Raw genomic sequence first — 7,725 nt, 5'->3', positions numbered from 1 at the left:
TCTGCATCGATGGCTTTCTTTCAAAGTTAGTCATTTTACCTTTTTAGATATCGCTTTATTCTTGCCTGTTTTTTTAAAAAAAAAAAAGCCTCTAGTGCAAATCACAGTAGTACATATAATTCAAAAGTACTACAATGCCATTTCAATTTAGAAAAAAATTAGTAATTGGTAAACTATAAACTATGCAGTCTGAAGTCAATATGATTTTAAGAGGGATAAAGCTTAACTATTGAAAAGTGATACTAAAGTTAAGAACAATTTAAAAACGTTAAGTCTTAAAATGTTCCTTTAGAAAGTAAGCATGCTTTTAAAGTTACAGTTATTAGGTACATATTTGCCTGAATTTTCCATGCAGTCTTATCTGGAAAATTAGTTTTCTTAAAGCTGTTAATTTACAATAGAGCTTCCAATTACCTTAATGGTGTTAAGTTCTGAATATTGTTTTCAATTACAACAATATAGCGCATTTAGTGGATAGATGTTATCGCTTCATAAGGTTCATGCTCTGTACTGTATCAGGCTTTTTATTACTATGTTAAAGTTTCAAGAAACAAGGAAAAATTGCCTTGAAACCAAACTTTGTCATTTAAGAAAGTTTCTTCGTAAGTTAGACAGGAGCACACCACTGTTTTTGTTTTATGTCACTACTTTGTTAATTTATTTATGAAACAAGAAAAAATCTCAGAGTCTCTATTAAAAGTTTATTTCTGACAAATATAAAAACATTATTGAATTAGGCTAAATTATTTATGTGGATCATCTATTCAATTTAATTTTATTAATTTTGATTAAGTGGTCCATATTATAGAATAGAGAAACAATACATAAATAAATAGACCTCAGAATAACAATTTTACGTATTTTTTTCAACATGGTTTCATAAACCTCTTAATTAGGAGTTATTTTCTGCATCTCGATAAAAAGTTAAATAATTTAGAATAAAACAACAAACTGAAATAAATGAGTGAGGAACTGCATCATCCATCAAAACAGCAATAACACATGCTAATTATTTACTACAGCATATATTTTAATAATATAATATACCCCTCTATAAACTAACTCTTAGTAGACTGATTCCTACTATTTGTCCCATCTTTGTATGTGCCCTGATAACATTATCTTGAAGTGGTACTTGCTCATTTGCATTACTACGGATAATAAAGATTTAACTTCATTTGATAAAATGCAAATTATTCCCCACTCCCTACCTACCATTAGTCCTCACTACTACTCACACACAGAAAAGAGAGGAAGAAAAGAAAGAGAGATAGAGAGATTCTTAATCTTTGACATCTTTTCTTCAACATAATTATGTGCTATATATAGTTAAGTTGGTGCTGTCAGTTACATTAGGGTTTGAAATCTGGCCTTGCCCTTGGCTGTTGTATTTTTTTTTTTCAAGTGCATTATCTAATCAGTGGAGTAAAAATATCTCACAATGTATGTATGTGATATAGATTTTGAAAATAAAATGCCTAGAATAGCGCTTGCTATACTGAAAAAGCACACAGTATATTGTTTCGTTGATATAAGTGCCATTTGGCACTTAGTATGATTCAATAAATCCTAAACAAAACAGGAAAGAATCTTCAATCATTTTATGACAAATACAAATTAATTCTGAAATATTGGAAACTATTATTTGAAACAGGAAAACTGAAAATATTCCTGTTGTTCTAAGAGGAAATGATGCAATTTAGAATGCAATGTGAATAGGTTGAGTATTTTTAAGTGGAAAGAGAGAATTCATTTTTAGATTGAATACTGTAGAGACTGATGGTTATCCAAACAGCACAGAGAATATTGCCAATGAAATGAAAGATGGCAGAGCTTAAGGCCAAGGGAAGAAAATCCAAGAACACTGATTAGATAAAAGAGCTTCCTTTTCTCTCCTCAATATTTCCATACTCAGGGTAAAACAGAGGGACACAAGTAGAGAAAATTTTAAAAAGTAATGGACTAAGTGCAAAATTTAGTTGATTTTGATAATGTTAAAAAGAAAACCAAAGACCATCTTTAAGAAATATAGAAAACCAAAAGAAACATCTAAATAACTGTGTATTACCAGAGCATTTTCATGAAAGTCAAACCAAAGAATAGAAACAAAAAGTATGACTGTTGCAAAAAAAGTCATGATTTAGAGAAATAATCTAGGAAAACCAAGATAATAAATTATTGCATTGTTATAGAAAGTTAGTGAATCAGTAATCTGGCTTTAAACAAACAGAATACAAAATGTAGAAATATTTCCAGGCCAATAATTAAATAAAAATTTAAATGTTTTAGAAGAAAATATGGGAACATATATTTGAGGACTTGATTTAGCAATGACTTCTTAGATATAACACCAAAACTATGTTCCATAAAAAGGGAGGAAAAAACAGATCACATGTCTTCAAGCAGTTTTTGTTCTGAAAAATACAGTGCTAAGAGAATGAAAAGACCAGCTAATGGATGGGATAAAATGTTTTCAAATGACATAGTGACAAATGAAATATATCTAGACTCTAAAAATAAAACTCACAATTATAATAACAAGCAGCCATATAAAACTGGAGAAAAAATTGAACAGATACTATACCAAAGAAGATATACAGATAGGCAACATGTCCATGAAAAAATGTTCAACATCATTAGTTATTCAGAAAGGTAAAGTAACACCATAATGAGATATCACTAGAAGACTACTAGAAAGGAAAAAAATAATAATAATGTCAAATACTGGTGATAATACATAGTAACAGGAACATTCTTATATCACTAGTGGGAATACAAAATGGTATATCAAATTTGGAAAAGAGTTTGGAATTTTTATATAAACATGCATTAACACATGACCCAGAAATCCCACTTCTAGGTATTTTATTTTCAAGTAAAATAAAAGCCTATGTTCACATGCACCCACACACACACACAATTATTGAATGTTTATAGTTGCTTTATTCTTAAGTGCCAAAAACTGGAAACAACTGAAATAGCCACCAACAAGGGAATAGATAAATTGTGGTATATTCCATTAAATTCTCCTCAGCTATTAAAAAACATTGATAAACAACAATATAGATGAGCTTAAACAAATTTTGCCAAATGCAAAAAGGCTCAAAAGACTACCTACATACTGTGTGATTCCAATTTCATCACATACAAGAAGACACAAAACTCCAATGATAGATAAAAGATTTCCAGTGGTTAAGGTTGGAGAAGATCTAGATTATAAAGGTAGCAGCATGAAGAAGTCACTGTTGTGTTAATTATTAAACTATTCTCTATCTTGATAGTGATGATGGTTACATTTCTCAAAATTCACAAAATTGTACACCAAGAACGAATTATATTGTATGTAATTTTTAAAATAAACAATTTAAATAAATATTGTGCATATATGTATTTATTTACATATGCTAGATATATATCACAATATATGTATATAAAATACAGTTGACCTTGAAACAATATGGGCCCACTTACATGCAGACTTTTTTTCAATAAATATACAATGAGCCCTCTGCGTTCCTGGGTTTTGCATCTGTAGATTCAAACAACTGTGTATCAAAAACAGTATTTGGATCTAAGGTTGAGAATCCACGAATGAGGTGGCATTGTTCTATGCTATTTTATATAAAGGGTTTGAGCATCCACAAATATGGATATCCATGGAGGTTGGAGGAGTCCTGGGACCAATCCCCCCACAGATTCTAAGGGATAACTGTAGTTAAGTTTTCGGGGAGTCAAGTTATATACAGGTTTTCAACTGTGGGGTGGGGTGCTGGCACCCCTAACTCCTGCATTGTTCAAGGGTCAACTATATATTTATTTCCCTAGAAAAAATACAAAGAGACATAGCCAAATAAGCCAATATCTAAATTAAAGTTCAACACTACAAATATTCAAATAATTCCAAACAAAGTCAGGAAAAGAGAAACAGAAAATCAAAAAGAGAAGACAAATACAAAACAAACAAAAAATGGTATGCTTAAATATCACACATTAATAAGTATATTAATGAAAATGATATAAACACACAATTTAAAAGACTGTGATTTTCAGGGTGTATTAAGAAAATATGACTCAGCCACATGAATTGAGATAAATATTTTATGAATGAAAATTATATGGATAAATTTTTTAAAAAAAATAATAGGCTATACAAATATAATCTAAAGAAATCTAGAATAGCTTTATTAATATAAGCAATGTAGTCATTAGAACAAAGAAAATTACCCTGGCTAAAAAATATTAATATATGATAAGATCAATTTACCAAGAAGATATAACAATTTTAAACATGTTTGTACCTAACAATAGAGTTTCAAAATAAATGAAGCAAAAACATCTAGAACTTTGAAAGGAGAAATCCATAAGACTAATCCATAAGATAAGCATCTCTTAGTAATTAGTAGAACAAGTAGGCATAAAATCATAAAGGATGTATAAGACTTGAACAACTTTCATCAATAAACTTGATCTAATTGATATGTATAGAATATTAGAACACTTCCACTAATAGCATGTACTTTTTTTTGTCCACTGGATGTTATAATATAAAAGAGTACCTCATAGAGAAGGTATGAAGAATAGGCTGAGGAAGCCTCTGATACAATCTGGCTTTATAGCTCCTATAGAGGAAACCACAAATTGTACAAGATGTATGTCTTAACAAGACATGAAAGAAAGTCATTTTGTTTCATCTAAATTCCAAGGTCAGTGATTAGAACTTTTTCTAGTCCCTATTGTAAATACATGCTAATGACCAGCCATAGTCTTGTATTGTACTGACTACTTAAGTGGTTAACTCCTTGGAAAGGGAAGATGGTAAAAGTAATAGGATGGCAAAAAATCAGGAAGAAACAAATAACCCAGTTGTACAGCCCTGAGTACATTTTAGAAGCTCTTTCTCTAATGATAGAAACAATGATACAAAATTTTAAATGAAATAAGAAGGAATCAATATGAGATTCGAAGACTATAGTTCAGGAAAATTTCAAACAATGCTATGGAGTATAGACAGCAGCAAAAACAAAGAGAGCCTGTCTCTTTATTTTATTATATAATTGGACTTATACATGAAACAGAACTTCAAAAAATAAATTGGGATAGGATAGAATCAATTTAGAAATCTTTTATACGTGGTTGATGATTTTTGAAGAGCCTTAGAAAATAAACAAGTTTGTTTGTTCATTTATTATTACTTTTTTAGGTGAGGCAACCCTTGTTTGACCTCACAGATTGCAAGGACTTTGTCAGCTTACAATCTTTTATTTTTTTTATTTTTTATGCCTACGGCACCTGGCCTTCCTAGGTGGTCTCCCATCCAAGTACTAACCAGGCCCAACCCTGCTTAGCTTCCAAGATCAGACAGGATCAGGCTTGTTCAGGGTAGCATGGCCAGAGATGAAAATAAACAAGTTTAAATCAAAGTACGAACCCAAAACATCCTCTGTGCTTTAAGAGTCAAGGACTTGAAGATAGGATAGCAATCAGTATTACAAGTTAAGCCTTTTGCAAGAATTCTTATTGGTTAAGAATAAGAAAGATAGATGCATTCTTATAAAAATGCATCTAATAAACTTTCTTTAAGAAATTCATAGGACCAAAACCAATGCATTGTTTATAAAGACATTTGGACAATGAAAGGACATTCTTATTGACATAGATGCCACTACCACTATCACAAAGTGTATTCCATACACTTTGGAATACAAAAACTACTTAAGTAGTGGGAATTTTTAATAGTCCTAAACCCCTGTCCATGTCTTAACTGTTACTTTGTGGTTATTATTAGAAAATTATATTTTCTTCTGTGAGAGCCAATTTATGTAATCTAAAAAGCAAGAATCTATACTGCAAAAGGAATCACTGAAATCTAATGCATAGTGAATATCTTTGCAAGTGCTAGAAAATTTTCATTACCATCACATAAATGCTCTCAATCCTAAATTCTATCTCCAAAACCCAGACTGATTTTCTTAAACATTCTTTAGATCTGTACAGAAATGATTCAGCTACAAATTAATAATCATCCTTTTGACACTGCTCTGGCTTAATGACTCCCTACTGTTAAGGACGTTTCCACTTATTTCTGTAAACAAAACAGAAACAAACAGAACTTACATTGATTCCATCATTCTCTGTCATGTCATATCCTTTTCTTTGATCTAATGTCCACCATCCTGACCTCATGTAATTCATTACACTCGAGGACACCCTTCCTTCTAGGATTAAGGTCCAGCCTCTAAAATTTCATTACTGAGGAATAGCTGGAAACCCGATTCTGAGTTCTTGCTTCCGTGATTGCATTAGACAATTACTACCATTGTTATATTCAACCTATTAACTTTTTTTATTGTTCTTGCCATAACTATTTCATATATTGTTTTATCGTACTGTTTCAAGTTGAATTCTCTCCTCTGCTTCCTAATTATGATTTCTTTCATATTAAACAATTTGACCCAGATTTATTCCAAATCCCAAACTAAAGTTTTATATTCTTCCAGTTTCTCTTACCCCATCATAGCTCTCCCTTATATAATGATTAAATTTGAATAATGTCTATAAGCATTCAAATGTTTAAAGAGCTAACAAAATGGAGACTTCTTTAATTCTAGAAATACATAAACCCAAATGAAATGTATTTTTAAAATTGTAAGCATGTTTAGAATTTAAAATAAAAGCAGATACCTTTAATTCCAATGGCATACTAAAATTTTTGTCTCTTTTGAGTAAGAATAATCGTTTCTTCTTCTTTAGGAGAGCTAATGTACTGAACTCTGCAGATGTCTTAAATAAATTTCCTCCCCACGGTTCTCTGCCTCTTCTGGTGCTATTGTTGTTGTACCACTTATTTTGAGTGACTGTCACATGTCATAAAGCTGTCTGTGATACAGCTTTAAGCGAATATGATTCAGTTTTAAGTGAATATGATTCTGATTACAAAGATACTTCAAAATCTGCTTCAATGGATTAGTAAAATGAAAAATGTACTATTTCTTATTCATTGAAAATTTTGGATAGAATTTTAAATATTGAAAATCACTGGTGAAGCATTTAATAAAGAAAAGGAATAAATGGCAATGTCTATGTCATATTTTATTTCTTTTTCTCATGTTAAAGGCAGCAAGACCGAAAATGACTCATTATATTTGGGTATAGTTTAGATAATAAACAAAAATTTGTGTGTTCTTTTATTTTTTAAAACTGTTAACTCAAGAGAGATTTTTCCTTCTATGCTAAGATTTCTTGACTCAAGTGTATTTTTTCATGAGATTCAAAAAAAAATAGATTAAATGCACTTCAGTATGTAAACTATAAAACTAAAAAGCATTAAAGAATTAAAAATTCATTTCAGAAGATAGTTATAAATTTGAGATTAAGACTCTGAACATTGCAATTACTAAATCTCTGCAAGATTCAATTTTTTAATTTGTAAAAAGTGACTCAATAATATAATTCATCATATAATTATTTTGAGGATTTTATCAGCTAATATATGTAAGTACTTAATAAAATACATTAAACTATGTATAGAACAATATGTGTTTATATATACACACAGATACATAAATAGTATAATTGATAATATATAGTGTAATTGATGCATTTGATTCCAAGTAAGACAAATCTTACTCAAAAATTCTTTCATGATGCTGAAAAAAAATATTATCTTATATGACAGGTACATCATAAATCTAGTAACACTTTAAGATTGCTGCATTGCCAAAAAAA

At 30.0% G+C, this 7,725-nt stretch overlaps 1 pseudogene; it reads right to left on the bottom strand.

Annotated features, from left to right (window-relative positions):
- Window positions 1–5,277: 5,277 nt before the first annotated feature.
- On the bottom strand, window positions 5,278–5,396 carry LOC120622422 (uncharacterized; annotated as a pseudogene).
- Between the last annotated feature and the right edge of the window lie 2,329 nt (window positions 5,397–7,725).

Source organism: Pteropus medius, unplaced genomic scaffold, assembly GCF_902729225.1.
Source record: "Pteropus medius unplaced genomic scaffold, Ma_sr-lr_union100, whole genome shotgun sequence".
Taxonomy (NCBI): Eukaryota; Metazoa; Chordata; class Mammalia; order Chiroptera; family Pteropodidae; genus Pteropus; species Pteropus medius.
The sequence above is the reverse complement of the archived record's forward strand: the minus strand, read 5'-3'. Positions and strand labels throughout refer to the sequence as shown.